Raw genomic sequence first — 18,760 nt, 5'->3', positions numbered from 1 at the left:
TCTATTATATTAAATATAAAAAAATAGCTAAAGAATATTTTTGAGAACTAATGCTACAAGTATTGTGATTACGTTATCTATGTTAATTCATAAAATTTATATAAATTATTCACGTTAGAGAATCATTGGAAACTGTATAGCGATGCATGGAATGGCTAATCACATATATAGGATGTATAAAGGATCTTAAGCGATGGTTAACATTTCTTACAATGCCAATGTCTATGGGCGATGGTGACCACTTATCATCAGGTGGCCCATATGCTCGTCCGCCTTACTATTCTTTATAAAAAAAAAATTTATAGATAAACAAAAATGTAAGTAATAGGTCTTTAAAATAAATATGTTATTAAAGTTGTAATATATTATAAGTTTTCGAATTCTGTTCAGTGATATAGCCGTAAAAGCGTAACAGACAAATCGACATACAGCGTTACTTTCGCATATATGATATTAATATAGATGTCATACAAACAGAAATACAAACGAAAACCGATATAATCATTTTCCTAAAATCTAATACTTTGGACGTATTTATAAATGAATAAAAGAATATTAATTGGCGTCTTTAAAGGTACCACCCAGTATTGTTGAATCCGGTTTGAAGGGTGGGTGAATCAGTGTTACCATTTCACAAGGGATTATTATTTCCCGAGATTGTTGGCGCATTGGCAATGTAAGGGGTGGTTAATCTGTGCCAATATCAGCCCATGGTAACCATTTACCATCAGGGTCATTTGCTAGTATATTTTAAATATATATAATATATTTAGCGTTTACACAATGAATTTCATAGCTAATATGGCGTTATTTAATATTGTTCATATCCTGTCTGTATTTACTTACACCGTTGGTTGCCTGGAAGATTTCGCTATGTAGCGATAAGGTCGCCATAATTGTATACATGTTTTGTATTTTTCTCTTTGTGGTGTGGTGTACAATAAAAGTATAAAGTAAAGTAAAGTAATTGTTCTAAAGATACTATTGAGATGGTCAAACACTTTAAATGATGAATACTGCATGGTTTTGGTATAAGACAAGTTCCAATCATAATTAATAACAATCAAAGGTGTTCCTCAAGTTATTTTATTTTGTTTAATTAATTAAAAAATAACAACATTAATTATATAGCTGATTTTCAATCTGATTTATGAATAGAGAATTATGTCATAAAATAAAGTACTGGTGCCTTTTTCTTTTTTAATTACAAATATTAACGGACTTACTCATAAATGTCGTTTAGTGGGTGTTTAGTTAAACATTTATTTGTCTCTTTCTGCCATCATTGATTTGGTATTCGATAGAAGAAGACAGCGTTGTTTAACATTAATAAGGTTAGGTTTTAACTAAATTTTCGGGTTGCAGATATTCTATTTTCTCTTATTTCGTTTAATAAAACATTTTAAACCTTTTAATCATTACTTGCTGTTAGTTGGTGATGAAAAATAAAAAAATAAAGTATTAATAAATTACAAAAATTGGACCACAGGTTTTCACACCTGTGTTAAATCGTAGTTTAGTGTATGGGATTCATTTGAAAGTGCGGCAACTCTAGTGTTTTTCTGAAAGAACTCACTTCATTACTCACCCGTGAAATATCGACACCACACTTACGTTGATATACTATTTTGATGCGTGCCCAGTGGTAAGAACGTGTGCATCTTAACCGACGATCGTGGGTTCAAGGACCACTGAATTTTCATGTGCTTAATTTGTGATTATAATTCATCTCGTGCTTTACGGTGAAGGAAAACATCGTGAGAAAACCTGCATGTATCTAATTTCACTGAAATTCTGCCACATGTGTATTCCATCAACCCGCACTGGAGCAGCGTGGTTTAATACGTTCCAAACCTTCTCCTCAAAAAAAGGGAGAGGAGGCTTTTAGCCCAGCAGTGGAACATTCACAGGCTGTTACGGATTGTTAAAATGTTATGATTATTATGGTGAATATCGCATATCACATCATATCATATTACATCAATTCCATCGCGCACAAAGAAATTTGGCAACTTCTTTCTTTGTCGCACTACCAAAAAATGGAATTCCTTACCAGCTCACGTTTTCCCCTCTTACAACCCGGGTTCCTTCAAACGAGGCGTGAAGAGGCATCTTGCGGGCCGGCAAGGCGGGGACGGCTAGTACAGAACATTCTTCCCGACTGTACTGGCCGTCTTCGCGTTTGGACTCTACTACCACTTACCATCAGGTGGAGTAGAGTCATATGCCATCCCGGCGCATATAAAAAAAATCACTTTCTGACATTTCACGAGCGTTTTTTGCGGTTAGTTTAATATTTGTTACATTATACCCCAACTGTAGCGCTTTAAAATATACAAAATTACATTAAACATATATAATAAAAATGTAAAACAAAGCCACCAGTTCGGCATGTAGATGCCGAAGAGGAAACTACTTTATAAGAAAATCAATAGATACTTTTTTGTACATAATTATTAATAATAATAATATCCTGGGACATTATTCACACACGGCCATCTGATCCCAAACTAAGCAGAGCTTGCACTATGAAAACCAGACAACTGATATACTACATATACTATTTTTCTTTTGTGAAAACATACTTATGTAGATGTACACCCAGACTCAGGACAAACAGACATGTTCATGCACAGAAATGTCTGTCCTGAGTGGGAATCGAACCCACAACCTTCGGCGTCAAAGGCGTCAACCACGCCAACCGGCCCGTCAAAACATAAAAAATTAAAATATATACATGATATAATTATTAACAATTTCTTGTACCCGAAGTTTGACGAAAAAACGGCCTACAGATCTTTGTTTGTTGTTTCATCGATGTGGGTTTTCCGTTCTTTGTAACGAATGATGATGAGGATGTTCTCAAGAGAGACTTGTTACGTTGGCTCTGTCGGCGGTGTCTCAGGCCATACTAGCTTATCTACTTATTTAAAAAAAAACAATATCACGCACAACTTCCAGTTAAATTGTAATATCCCTGGCCATAATAGGATAAATTGTAAATAATCATAGTCAAATTATCAATAGTGGTAACTCGACTGCTGTTGTTGGTCATTGTTTGACGGTAACCGAGTCTTGTCATTTTTAAGCGCCATAAATCCTGTATTGGCTTAAATAATTGCATCATTTCAACGTCAGCATGTTTTACATTAATATATTTGTTTTTCGAAACTACACCTATGGCTTGGATTAGCCGTGATTTTGTTATTATCCGAATAATTCGGATAGTACAAAACTCACTCATGGATATCCTAATATTTCGGATATATTTTTTTTTAATAATACAAAAAATGTAATAGAATAATGTTTTGTTCGTTTGAATCAAATCGTTATGTAACTGGCAATCTTAATAAGAAATTAAATACGATTAATATTATAATGGAACAAATAAAATTATTGGAAAAATTGTCTATACCTAAAGCCATTTTGAATTTCTATATTGCATATATCGACTCGAAATAAGTCTCACATTCATTTCTTCCTTAAGAAATAATAATCCCAGTATAGTAGATTAAATAATACAACATTGTTAATACGAATAGGGTCACAATAGGGTCCTATTAAAATCTGCATAAAACTGGTTTGCACCAGTTTTTTTTTATGCGATGAACAAAACAAATGCATACAAATTTATCTCAGGAAAAATATGTTTCCAAGGACATAATTAAAAAAGCTGTTACCAAGTCCAAAGTGCACAGCAAAGATGTATATATTGCCATATACTTCCAAGGTTCCATAAACTGCCAAGGAGCAGGGAACCGCCTGACTCGCATGTCCGCGTTGGTGACTCATACGTCCAGGTGGCCAGGTACATGAAATACCTGGGCCTCACACTGGTCGCTGGCGCTTCGAGGAGCACTTCGAGCGCCTAGCCCCTGGGATCGAGCAGGTAGCGGGTGCCATGCACAGACTGCTGCCTAATCTCGGGGGACCGAGAGAGGAAGTTCGCCGTCTCTATGCCGGTGTCGTGCGATCGATGGCCCTCTACGGGGCACCTGTTTGGTCTCACAGACTAACGGTCGTCCGCCGCTGCAGGACTAAGATCCAAAGTTCGCAGCGGAGAGTGGCCATCCGCATAGTGTGGGGATATCGCACGATATCCTACGAGGCGGCAACCGTCCTAGCGCGCTTTCCGCCCTTGGATATTCTGGCGGATATGGATGCGAGGGTCTACCAACAGACCCGCATCCTCCGCCAGAACAGTGAAAGCGCGTCCACTTCGAGTGCGCTCGAGGTGTTGAAGCGGCAGGAACACCGGAGGGCTCTTGCGACGTGGCGCGACCGTCTCTATGAAGAACTCGATCGTAGAGGGAGCGATCCTGCCAGCCTTCGAAGCCTGGATGAGACGAAAGCGACGAGTCACCTTCCGACTTACGCAGGTAATGACCGGTCACGGTTGTTTTGGAGAATACCTGTGTAAGATCGGACGCGAATCGACGGCGATGTGTCACCACTGTGGCGCGGACCGGGACACCGCTCAGCATACGTTGCCCCGCGTGGAGTGCGGAGAGGGAGATCCTGGTCCGTGAAATCGGACAAGACCTGTCCCTGCGAGCAATCGTGCCGGCGATGCTTCGCTGGGAAGCGGCGTGGAGGGCCGTAGCCTCCTTCTGTGAGACCGTCATGGTTCAGAAGGAGACTGCGGAGCGGGAACGGGAAAGGGCCGATCCTGCTCGGCGGAGACGACGACGGCGTCGTCTCGGCCCTCCCATAGCCCAGACGCCCGGGGCTTAAAAAATAGGGCGTAACCTTGGGGCCGTGGTTTCGTGAGGTGGTGGCCTCACGTGTCCTATTTCAGACGGCCCTGTGGAGGACGGCAGCCGTGATGACCTCGCGTTGCCGTAAGCACTAGCGAGGAGTGCGGGGGGGCGAAATTCGCCCCCTGATGAGAGCTCCGCCGAGCCACGAGTGGAGCAAAGCACGGGAGAGGCCGCGGATGCGTTATATCAACACGATTCCGCAGCCTCTCCGATCCGTGCTGAAGACGGCCATCGCAGTGGTTTTAGTGGGTAAGAATTCCACATAACCTGGTTCCACCCCCATAGGACCCGGGTATCTTTCTGAAGGTTTCCACTGCGAGAAAAAAAGGGTCCTATTAAAATCTGCATAAAACTGGTTTGCACCAGTTTTTTTGTATGCGATGAACAAAACAAATGCAAACAAATTTATCTCAGGAAAAAATTTGTTTCCAAGGACGTAATTAAAAAAGCTGTTACCACGTCCAAAGTGCACAGCAAAGATGTATATATTCCCAGCCTTAATATTTGCGTGATTACAAAATTTATTTAATTTATAATTCATTGTTAATTATTCAATTACTAGATGTTAATTTAATTAAAATGGCGGAATGTCTGACAGATAACTTTGACATTCAAGTAATCGAAATAATGAATATTTTAACTCGTTTTTCGTATTAATCACCTGCCTATAAAGAGAATTGAAACGATGCCTTTCTCGTTTCTTACGTTCAAATGTCGCCAAATAGGCCCTAGAGTTTATTAATTGACAATGAAATACGGAATGTTATTCTGCCCTATGGTCTATACTGTCCATATATTAAATTTCAATTGAATGGTAAATTTCGTTTTAAGTTGTATAAAATGCAAATAACTACAACATTAAAAATTAAAACAAATATAACTATATTTGTTTTAATGGCGCTAACGAAAGGTGTCGATGATACAATATATAAAAAGTAATTTAAGAGTTCGTTAATGTGCAATATCTGGCAATACTCCCTCTCCTCTCAAAGATGCTTAGTTCCACCAAGCTACCTCTTTGCGGGATGAATATTTATTTATTTATTTATTAAGGATCTTCAACAAAGGATACACACTTACGAGTACATCACATCGTGGAATAATATTTTAAAATATGTGTGCTCCTTCAATTAAAGGAGACCACAGCATGCACATAAATAATGTGTAAGCAGAAATTAAAAAATTATAAAAATAAATGTTACATAGTGGTACAGTAGAGTACAGTAACTGCCTGTAAATGTCCCACTTCTGGGCTAAGGTCTCCTGTCCATTTTTGAGGAGAAGGTTTGGAGCTTATTCCACCACGCTGCTCCAATGCGGGTCGGTGGAATACCCATGTGGCAGAATTTCGATGAAATTAGACACATGCAGGTTTCCTCACGATGTTTTCCTTTACCAAAAAACACGAGATGAATTATAAACAGATATTAAACACATGAAAATTCAGAGAGCGCTTGCCCGGGTTTGAACCCACTTTCAACGGTTAAGATTCACGCGTTCTTACCACTGGGCCATATCGACTTTTTTACATAGTGGTACTCAATAAAAAAACATAGGAACTATAAAAAGGTAAACAATGGTTAAACTAAGACTAAATTGTACAAATGTGAGTTAAGTATAATATAAAAATAGTATAAATATTCAAATAAAAGTAACGAATATTAATAAAACTTATAAATAAAACTTAAAAAAAAAACATTTGTGTTGTATGTACATGTTTCAGAATTTCATTCAACGTTCACGTTTAATATGAAATTATGGGTTTTTCAAGCTGTCCTGCAATATCGCGGCCGAAGACGAGATATAAACAAAAATTAAGCACGTGCCGCACGCGTGGATTTTAATTTCGACGAGTCGGTTGGTGTGGTTGGTGGACGCTTGCCTTTCACGCCGAAGGTTGTGAGTTCGATTTCCACCCAGGACAGATATTTGGGTGCATGAACATGTCTGTTTGTCCTGAGTGTGGGAGTAATTATCTATATAAGTATGTTTTTATAAAAGAAAAATAGTATATGTAGTATATCAGTTGTCTGGTTCCCATAGTACAAGCTCTATTATTATTATTATTAATTTACTTTTAAAAGCCGCGTGTCCTATACAATATTTGTTTTTAAAAATCAAATGAGGAACGAAAAAAGTAACGACTAAGATTTTATTACTGGCACATTTTGGCTATTTATTTTTACACTAGCAAAACCCGAGGCTTCTCAAGCGTGGCATTCGGTTTCGAAAATTCTTCAATATTTGGCATTTTAACGTACATATTGGGGGTCGTTTTGGTAATTAAACTGCCGTTTTAACTTAAAAAGAGGGAGCTTCACACAGACAGACACTTAATTATACATAATTAGCAATATATATTTAAATTTATAAATATCATTTATTCCTATCTGATAGTCACTTACCATTAAATTAAATCTTTTAAAATACTGATTCGAAAGTTTTTGCAAAAAGCCTAGATATTTTGTGTTAATTTTCTTTTAATTTTATAGTCTATAGATACTTTGGATAATTGGGCGCATATTCCGAGGTCGTCGTGGGTTCAAACCTTTGGCCCCAGATCGGACCGATAAAAAATAATTGGGTTTTCTCTGTCAAAAACTCTCAGTAGCTTGGAGCCTGGAAGTTGCAAGTGTGAACACCCATCCTCATCCAAAGCCTCGGAAAGCATGTAAAGCCGCTGTACCTGCGTCCAAAAGATTCACTAAGGTGTTAATTTAAAAAAAATCAAATAATGACTGTCGTTTCTCAATATATATTTGATAAAGTTGTGTATGTACGCAAAAACACAAAAGATTTTCCCAGAAATTTGACGTACGTACTGTTAACACCAGGAAACACCAGGAACAAGTATAACCTCACAACCACTTTTACCAGATTACACAGGGTTAGTAAGTCTTTTATGGGACAATGTATACGCTTTTACAACAGGATCCCAGAAAACGTTCAAAAATATTCAATTGTGAAATTTAAAAGAATCGGAAACCCTTGTGTCTATAAAGGATTACACAACCAATGAGTTTTTAGATGATTGCACACATTGGGAATGAAACAATCGCCTCCAGGCTATTTCAAATAAAAAAATATTATACTGTAAATTGCCTATGATTGTATAAGATGAGATAAAAAAAAACAAACTCGCTGAGTTTCTTTCGTCGGTTCCTCTCAGGTCTGAGGTGTTTATTTCCGAAGCGGTAGATTTATGACAATCAATAAGTAAGTGTAACGGTTGCATATTGAATAAAGATTTTTCACTTTTGACTATCATATATTCTTGTTGGCTATTTTCTCTTAAGTATGACCGCTGTTACCGATATCGGTCAAGACGACGTCATCATCAATGAAATTAATTGCATATATGTCTGTATTGTATATATCTCTAACGTCTCAAACCACGAACACATTTTGACAGATGAGTTACTAAATCAAGACAAACTATACCATTAATAGTAATTAATTGCAATCTATGTATATATAAGCGAAATATCACTCATCACGAGATCTCCTAAATTATGCGCCCGATTGACTTGAAATTTGTCACAAGTACTCTTTCTCCGGTGTTGCTCGCTAAGAACGGATTTTACGCAAATCTGATAGCATTTGCGTAAATTAAAAAAATAAATTTTTCTTATTATCTACCCGTGCGAAGCTGGGACGATTCATAATCATCCTTTTGTCGTCCACTGCTGGACATAGGCCTCTCCAATGGCACGCCATTGAGCTTGATCTTCAGCTCTCAATCCCCATTCGCTGCCAGACACCTTTTGTATATTGTCACTAGTTCATATGGCTTCGCTAATAATTCGAAATAGCTGAATATGAAAATGTAATTTTCTCTTACGACAAATGTTTAGATAATGTACATATCAGAATAAAAAAATATATATAAAACAAAAAGTTCACATAAGTAAAGTGTGAAGATGTGAATGCAGACCTTTGCCCTTAGGCTTTGTTATTGTGCAGCAACTCGTGGGACTTAAATTACCTTGCGCTTGTAATTACATCAGCTTTGTCAATTCTTTTTAGGGTTCCGTACTTCTAAAGGAAAAAAGGAACACTTATAAGATAGCTTCGTTGTCCGCCTGCCCGTCCGTCTGTTCGTCAGTTATATAAAGTTGAAATTAATACTGAATACTGAGGTCTTTTATAGAAAAGGAAGGCGGACGAGCATATGGGCCACCTGATGGTAAGTGGTCACCAACGCTCTTAGACATTGGCATTGTAAGAAATGTCAACCATCGCTTACATATCCAATGCGCCACCAACCTTGGGAACTAAGATTTTATGTCCCTTGTGCCTGTAATTACACTGGCTCACTCACCCTTCAAACCGGAACACAACAATATCAAGTATTGCTGTTTTGCGGTAGAATATCTGATGAGTGGGTGGCACCTACCCAGATGAGCTTGCACAAAGCCCTACCACCAGTGAGGTCTGCGCTCTCTTGGAGCTGTGAAAAAATCAAACGTCCAAGTCTAAGCAACCATATCTTTATGGCCGCTTATGTCGCATTTCCATTACATTCGCAAAGGGTACCAATACGTATAGGGTACTTCCCGTTGATCTAGAATCATGAAATTTGGCAAGATGCAATATCTTGTAGCACAAATATGGGAAAAAATTCGAAAACCGAGAATAAGTTGTTTAAAAAAATATATTTAATTTTTTTTAAGGAAATTCATTTTTACAAACAAATTATAAGGAAACCTATGAAAAGTCTAAATTTTAAAATAACCTGGTAACTTTTTCAGTATTGTGTAGTGGTACGGAACCCTCAGTTCGCGAGTCCGACTCGCACTTGCCCGGTTTTTTAAATTTTGCAACAATACAGTTGCTTTGATTATTCTTTTTAGTTTCGAGAACCTAATTTAAATTTCTTACGTTGAATAAAAGGTGATATATCAAATGAAATAATATTTGAGTAAAATAGACATATACGTATTAAGTATTAAATTGGAGTATGTATTCTTATCCAATAATAATAACACCATTATTTTCCCTGTTATAAGCCGAGATGGCCTAGTGGTAAGAACGCGTGAATCTTAACCGATGATCGCGGGTTCAAACCCGGGCAAGCACCACTGAATTTTCATGTGCTTAATTTGTGTTTATAATTCATCTCGTGCTTAACGGTGAAGGAAAACATCGTGAGGAAACCTGCATGTGTCTATTTTCATTGAAATTCTGCCACATGTGTATTCTACCAACCCGCATTGGAGCAGCGTGGTGGAATAAGCTCCAAACCTTCTCCTCAAACGGGAGAGGAGGCCTTAGCCCAGCAGTGGGACATTAACAGGCTGTTACTTTTCCCTGTTGCATATATGTAAACCATAAAACATCAATTAAACAAATACTCTTATGTTTCGACATCATCACAGTATAAATAAGAATTTATATACTACATACAGGAGTAATAAAAATACACGAAAGCATAAGTTGCGTTTAATTAATCTTGCGTGTAACAAAATTATTCCATTATCGCCGTCCTGAGTTGTCTGAACCGGCGTTTTTCCCATTAAAACATTTTATATATATATAGGTTGGCTGAGGAGCAAATGTCACCTGTTAGTGGTTACCGACGCCCATAGACATTGTAAGAGATTTTAACCATCGTTTACATCGTGAATTGCGCCACCAACCTTGGGTATTAAGATGTTATGTCCCTTGTGCCTGTAATTACACTGGCTCACTCACCCTTCAAACCGGAACACAACAATACTAAGTACTGCTGTTTTGCGGTAGAATATCGGATGAGTGGGTGGCACCTACCCAGACGAGCTAGCACAAAGCTCTACCACCAGTAGAGTCAGTAAAACTCTATGATGACAAAACTTTTTAATAAACATGCAGGCACCTTAAAATAACATTAATATAAATTTATGATAGGATACAGCAAAGATTCGGACAACACGGCTGCGAAGATATAGAACGAAAATCTTTGAAGTTGATTTAACATAGTATACTTACTGTTGGCCATATGCCTTCCTATTCTATAAAAAAAAAAATATATAATAGACAAGACCTAAATCCACAGTGGTATTTACTATGTGTGCCTTTTAATTGAGTTTATTTATTATGGTACATACGTGTTTTTGTATACCCTTAAAAACATATATTCTATATCATATAATCACTTATGACGCGAAAGAGACTATAAAAAAATAGTATATGTATTTTTTTTAAATCTTTAATTGAACTGGAATTTAATTATACCTAATTTAATTATTTCTTTTATTTATATAACAGTTATATATCCTAATGTTACATAACAAGTATGAGGAAATGTCATAGGTTACTTTTTTAAACGTGTTTTTTTTAAATGCAAATCATAGCCGTAATCACTAAACTTTAATGAATTATGTTTACATTGTCACAGATATAAAATGTTTTTGCTATTTTTATTAAAAAAAAAAGTGAACTGTACATAATTCGTTGGCATTATATATCATTCCAAAGTCGATTAGTTTTAAATATCAAAAAAAAAAAAATTATCGTCCGAATAGAACACAACCTTCGCCAAATTTTGTGTGCATTTAAATTAATATTCAATTAAAAAATATACGCATAAATGAAAAAAATCCTTGGAATTAATATTAGTTGATTTTCATGCAGGATATACAACGTTTAATTGTGGACTAGTTAAGATATTGATAATAATTCGTATAAAATATTAAATACTGAGTTTCGTATTCGTTTTTCTCTAATCTCGGTAGAATCTATATTCTGAATCGGAACCGGCGATAGCTGGTCATTCTGTATATTAAATTGTAAGTCTTTATAAGATTTCAAAAGTGCTTGTAAAGTCTACCTGAATAGAGTTATGATTTTTTTTTATTAATATCGTAATTTCAATATTTTCTCAATCCAAGTCCCATATTAAAATTATACAACAAACATTTTTAGATCTTATTACTATTGTGATTAGAGTCAAAATCGTTTGTTTGTGCGAAGTATACACGTAATAACACAGTGACTCGCAGTAAGTCTTAATATTATAATATTATTATAAAATAATTTATGGAAAGTTATTATAACCGCTCTGGTTGCATCCAAAACAAGATATTTTTAATTTAGGCATATTTTTAGGCTGTTTGGGTAAGTACAAAAAGTATAAGTAAAAGAACTTTTTGTACTTACCAATATATAAAAAAATCGCGTGCCATTGATGTAACTATGAAAGCAATACATAGTACATTAACTTATCTATTTAGCATGCTTTACATCAAAATTATAAAAAAAAAATACTCTGTGATTTTACTTACTATATTCAATTCAAACTAAATTCGTCTCGCGGCTTCGCCTGTGCCGTGAAAAGAGCTGGACATGTTTTTATGTGAAAACCTAACACAAATTCACTTTCGCATTTATAATATTAGTTGTATTGTAATGTATTACCATTTTCGGCATACAATTCTTTGGTCTCTTTTTTTATAATACATCATGGAAGCTATGGAGAAAAAAGTATAACACAGTTGGGTAACTTACTTGATTACTTATTCGTAAGATATATTTTATTTAAATTTTATTGTGTTGTATGTTGTATTGTAAAGGTTACAGATAAAAAAATCGCGAAATTCAAAATATAAAACGTGTTTTATTATGAGCCGAAAATAAAAACCAATAAATTTCTTTTTTAATAAATTGACGCTGCACACAAAACTCTATCAAACCACAATTACATTGATATCGCGTTATAGAGAAGCAATACGTTACACACACATGCAATTTCGCCCGTGTAGTTTACCTACCCATTCCGAAGCCAGAACGGCCGGCTAGGTCCGTACTTGTTTTATTACTTGTGTCGCAGGTACAACTCAAACAACGAAAGAGACAAAAGCATCGGGGAACATTTTAAACCGTCCATTTATCGGTTACTTTCTTTCGTCGACTTTTCAATCAATACAAATAACCGCATCGCCTCCTAACTTATGTATGAGCGACGATAACGCCACCGTTGTATAGAACGGGAAAAATTAGCCTAAAATCATGTGCCGTATGTTTATAAAGAGAGCGGTAATGTAAGGACGCGGTATCGTTTAGGCTTTGAACAATCGAGGGACGCGACGACCGTAATCTGCGATCAAAATGGAAGCCGTCGGCCATCTTAGGTTCGCCACGAGCGAGAGAGCGCTCGGTCCGCTCGGGAATTTGGGAAATTGGTGTTTTTTTTGTTGTAAAGAGAGCAGTATATAAGAGGTCGGTAGAGGCGGGGGGCGATCTCCGCACGGGCTCGGTGTGAAGGGAAAGATGTGGTTCACAAGGTGACTGCATCACGGGATTAATCTTAAGATATTTTACCTGCATCTCTGTGAACTAGAAAAGTGTCTAAATAGAATACTCTGAGTACAATAGTTTGATTAACGTTCGCCGTATATTCACTGTAGAGTTCGGTATTTTGTTTTGTAAAATTGCAAAAAGCATCAATTATTATAATTTAATACTCTAATACGCGCTAAAAATAGTCATACAAATCTGTAATTTTTTATATGGTGTTTTTTGATATATTTTAGAAATCAGAACTAAAAAATACAACTTTAAAAATTGTATTTAACTATAACATAGTATACGATTATGCTAATAAAAAATAGAAACACACTCTTTATTGTTATACAGCAAAAAGGGTGTTAGAGTGAGTTATAGAGTTCTATGCGAGATCTGTTATCCCCGGACGGATCACCGTTCCCTCGTGGGCTCGTATACCGGCCACCTATCTTTCATTGCACGTACGCGACGCGCGGGGGGCCGGTCGCCGCGCGGCATACGCGGAGCCATCTTGCTAGCGGTCGTCGAATCGCTCGCGTCTCCGCGACATAAATCGCTCTTAATTCGCATTAATTAACTATTTATAATAATAAAAACAATCGATACAGTGCCCAAATAGTGACAAAAGTGACATGTACCGTGATACCGAACGTTGTTGACATAATTTGTGTGTGTTGTTGTTTTAGGTGTGTGCATTCCGTCTGTCTAGGTGAGTAGTCACCAGTCTTTGTGCGCGACAATTATCATTCTGATCGATTCGGTCCGCGCGGGGGTGTGCAGCCGGCCCGTTTTATATCTTTTGTTGTTTTGTAACGCTGCTAAATCAATAATTTTAGTGGCGGCTAGCGGCCATCGCGTTCTTAATTCAAATACTTTGACGTTTCGAATGCTTTGGGTGTTTTAACGGTGTGCAATCGGAACTGTTAGTTTAACGAGTTCCTTGTAATCGTCATTGAATAGCAAATAGGCGTGCGAAAGTTATTTAGCGTAATATAAATTCTGTAGATATAAACTTTGTGATAAGTGTCTCCGCTTGTTCGAGGTAAACTGAATTTATTTATCATTTATCTCGTACGTTTAGTTAGTGTAACTATCGAAACGATTCGCTTTCCCCATTGCTATAAATAGAATGCCAGGTGCTAAACATGTAATATACGTGCGTTTCGAGCTATAATGCAGTTTGGCATTATGTCACCAATATACTAAGTTAAGATGCTTAAAATCCTAATATTAGTATTCGATTTTACTTATTATGTTTTTTTTTAAAATAAATAGTGTCGATAGATAAATACATCATTTGTGATTTGTCTTGTCACATACGGTAAGTGACCTCTTTAATGCAATGTATATCAAGTTTAATTTATTCCTTTACACAGCTAAGCTTAACAAGGCTTATAAATTTTATCTGTACTAGTTTCTTAGTTTACTATTATAAATATTCCGTTTCTTCATATAAATATTATTTGTATGATAAATATTGTGTTGCATGTGTGTTAGATTTTATTAGATTACAATAATTTTATTTATAAATTTAAGTAAACAATATAAAGTGCTTCGTAAATGTTCTCTGGACAAACAAGGTCACCAATTATCTTTCATTCATACTTATAATGTTGATTACATTCTATTAAAATTTGATTTGAATAAAGCGTAAAATTGAAGATAGAGCGTTGCGTTCTATTTTAAACATTATTTAGTTTAATTTATGATTTCAAAAGAAAGTTTATTTATGGACACGGCATCTATCATGGCGGATAAGTAAGAACATCTAGCATTAAATAATTGCATTCACAACCGCGCCTTGTGAACGGCCTCATCGCTTATACCTACTTACCAAGAGTTACTGTGACTCGTGAGCCTATAGTTATTACACGGACACGTGAAATTGTGTGAACGCGGGCAAACGTTTGCCTCAGTTTTGCTATCATCTTAAATTTGTCGCGTTGCCCCGCAGACGAGTCGGGTTCATCATTTTTTACTACTTTCCGACATTGGCTGAGGTGCTATTACCCGACCGGTATGGAATGTCGAACTTCATGTTCCTTACATGTGATATCTGATGCCGTCCATAAATAATTCGGGTTGTCTCTTAAATGCTGATTCATCCGTTATGGCAAATAATTGTATTCGTTTTTTTAACAATACAAGCGTTTGTTACTGGCGCTTCGAGTAAAAGTTTTGGCATACGATTTGAATATTAACTAATGCGAATAAAACATCTTAAATATTAGTTTTTTTTTAATTCTTTCATTTAATATTAAGGACATAGTTAAACAGATAAAAATAGAACAAAATGTTTTAAAAATATTTTAGCTTGCAATTTACATGATCACGTATAATTTATTTTTAACCTGTTATTGCAATAACATTTAAATATGGAATCCCTTTACTCGGACTTGAACGTTAAACGTACTTCCGCAACGCCAAATCAATATTTTCAATTGAAAATTGATTATTAATTGAAACATTTTACAGCGTAACCTTTAAGCGAGGCTTATTTAATATAAAGTATATTTACTTTCAAATTTATATTAATTTAATATATGATAAACATTCTTTGTTATTTTTAGTAAAAACTAGTAAGCCTTATGTCTTAGGGTCTTCGTCTAAGCTCTATAATTATTCTTATAATTTCTCTGATGTAATAACCTGTGAATGTCCCACTGCTGGGCTTGAATCCTCTCATTTTGATGCACATGTGGCACATTTTGTGAGACAGATGTATGTTTACACACGGATGTTTTCTTCACTTCAGCACGATATTAATATAATAATCATAAACCCAAGTTAAGAATGTACATGGTTGGCTTTGTGCAACTCCATCTGGGTGAGTACCACCCACTCATTACATATTCTACCCCCAAACAGCTATACTATTGTTGTGTTCTGATTTGAAGAGCGTTTGTGTCTGTTTTACCATAGGCACAAGAGGCATAAAATCTTCGTTCAAAAGATTTAGTGGCACATTTGCTCGTCATGCTGGGTTATTTCTGACATTAAAATTCACTTGTTCTAAACGATGTATTTCGCTTCGTTTCACTGGTGGCATTAATACAAGAATTTACAAATACAATTTAACGGAATTTTGTCAATCGTTTTATACAACATCGCGGGGCAGTTTCACTGAAATTGTAATTTTAGTTACATTCCGTGATGTTATGAATCAGTGGTTAAAGTTTCATCAAATTCATAACAGAAAATAAATTATTAACTTAAAGAGCAACCAGCAATTTCTTAATTATACTTTTGTTTTCTAAATTATTTATCCATTTTCCAATCAGACGTTGTATGACTAATCAAAATGGGCGAGTTGCTGCTATTGATAATTTAACAAGGACTTTTGACATTATAGCCGAGATGGCCCAGTGGTAAGAACGCGTGAATCTTAGCCGATGATCGTGCGCTCAAACCCGGGCAAGCACCACTGAATTTTCATGTGTTTAATTTGTGATTATAATTCATCTCGTGCTTTTCGGTGAAGAAAAACATCGTGAGGACTGCATGTGTCTAATTTCACTGAAACTTTGTACATGTGTATTCCACCAATCCGCATTGGAGCAGCGTGGTGGAATAAGCACCTTCTCCTTAAAAGGGAGAGGCCTTAGCCCAGCAGTGGGACATTCACAAGCTACTATATTACTATGCTATACTATTTTGACAATTACATTTATTTTGTTTCGTATATTTGATTATGATGATATCCTGACTGATTTGGACCATTTTGTTTGACATATTATAGTGCATAAGTGTGTGCCCAAAAACAGCTGCACTCTCTATTCCCTTAATATCATCAATCTGATGGGACTACCATCCAAACCGATGGAGAAGAGTTCAGGCTCAAGACTAATGGCGTTACGTGCTTTCCGAGGCATGGCAGTGTACACACTTGTAACTTCCAGACTCCGGGCTGCTATTGAGAATTTTCGTCAGAAAAACCCAATAACATTTTATTGGCCCGACCTGGGATTTGAGCCCAGGACCTCCGGGTCTGCGGCGTTATATATTTTAGCCACTAGACCAACGAGGCAGACAAAAAATAGATGACTATTCTATTTTTTGTTCTATTTGCTTGTTGTGTATTATGTATTATAATTTTACGACAAACAAAAACCACACCAATGACACCCGAGTAGTACATTTTGACAATATGTTTTTTACTATTCTGTTTGACACCCAAGGACCCTAGTTTTTACAGCCTTAAAATATATATATATTTAAAAAAAATTGCATTTTCTAAAGAAAGAAGTACAAATTACAAAAATATTATAAGTGTGGACTTGTATTCTTATGAATTATTTAACAATTTATAAAACGACCAGTCTTAGAATTTTAAGTATGTAAATACAAACAGTTCGATAAAAAACCTAAGTATATTTATTTCTTATTAAAAAAAATGACTAATGTCAGTACGTGACATAATATAATGCACAGATAATGTATGTGACAATTAATGTCTGACAGAACAAAATATTTCGTTCAGAAACAAAACATTTGAATTTAAACAAAAACAAAACCCAGAAACGTACGTGGAAACGAATTATGATCGCTAATCAAATTATATGCAAATGCAAGCAGATATTACATTAATGCAATTCTTAGCTGGAAATTCAACCTTGTCCTAGATAACAAATTGTGAGTAAGAAAGGTCGCCATGGATTACTACTGATATTAAAACATTTGATTTATATTGCCTTTATTCGCGGCATTATATTTTTTTAGCAAAAAAAAAAAAACTTCAATATATATTTCATAGGTATATTTTATTGAATACTCGATTATTAATAAGTCGAGATGGCCTAGAGGTTAGAACGCGTGAATCTTAACCGTTCAAACCCGGGCAAGCACCACTGAATTTTCATGTGCTTAATTTGTGTTTATAATTCATCTCGTGCTTGACGGTGAAGGAAAACATCGTGAGGAAACCTGCATGTGTCTGATTTCATTGAAATTCTGCCACATGTGTATTCTACCAACACGCATTGGAGCAGCGTGGTGAAATAAGCTCCAAACCTTCTCCACAAAAGGGAGAGGAGGCCTTAGCCCAGCAGTGGGACATTAACAGGCTGTTACTGTTACTGTGTTACTGTTACTGTGTTACTGTTACTCGATTATTTCTTTACCTTGTTAAATTGACACTTGATGATATTTTTCTTAAGAGGACGTCTGAGTAGATACTACCCACTTGTCAGATATTCTACCGCCAATCAGCAATAGTATTGTTTTGTTCCGGTTTGAAGAGTGTTTGTGTTGACGGGCACAAGGGAAATAAAGATTTAATATCGGTGGTGAGCACTTGCCGTCAAGTGGTCCATAATATCATACTGTCCGCCTACCTGGTTTATAAAAAAAAGTATCAAATTAACAGATAACAGCTATTGGCCGTTGAATAATTGATTAATACTTGCGCATTATTTTTCATAATGCAAAGATTCCACCAAATTTATACATAGAATCGTATTATTCATTTATTCTACCGTGAAACGTCAATGCTTTATATTTATGTGTTCCGGTTTGAAGGGTTAGTGAGCCAGTGTAATTATAGACATATAACTGTCTTGTACTTCTTACAGTCCCAGTGTATGGGATTGACTCTCTTACCACAATCAATTTGCCCGTTTGCTTTCTTAAAATAAAGATAAGATTTCAGATTTCGAAGTATAAAAACGGACCAATTACAATATTTCGAATTAAAGTAAATAAGTAAATGAAAAACTTATGTAACAAACAATACAACATAA

The 18,760-nt window shown here is 35.9% G+C and overlaps 1 protein-coding gene across 18 annotated transcripts in view; it reads left to right on the top strand.

The window, feature by feature from the left end:
• LOC126779047 (bromodomain adjacent to zinc finger domain protein 2B-like) overlaps nt 1-18,760 on the top strand; it is a 108,332-nt gene that overhangs the window by 2,211 nt on the left and 87,361 nt on the right. For 11 of the 18 annotated variants that reach the window (XM_050502810.1, XM_050502809.1, XM_050502805.1 and 8 more), the window contains exon 1: nt 13,516-13,731. The exons of 1 other annotated variant lie outside the window; for it this stretch is intronic. The gene's annotated coding sequence lies outside the window, so the exon portion shown is untranslated. Of the gene's footprint in view, nt 1-13,515; nt 13,732-13,845; nt 14,065-18,760 lie in introns of those variants that run through there. 6 more of the 18 variants (XM_050502816.1, XM_050502815.1, XM_050502814.1 and 3 more) reach the window with 2 other exon arrangements.

The sequence above is a fragment of the Nymphalis io genome, chromosome 28, assembly GCF_905147045.1.
Source record: "Nymphalis io chromosome 28, ilAglIoxx1.1, whole genome shotgun sequence".
Classification (NCBI taxonomy): Eukaryota; Metazoa; Arthropoda; class Insecta; order Lepidoptera; family Nymphalidae; genus Nymphalis; species Nymphalis io.
Note: the sequence above shows the minus strand (reverse complement) of the source record. Positions and strands in the feature narration are given on the sequence as shown.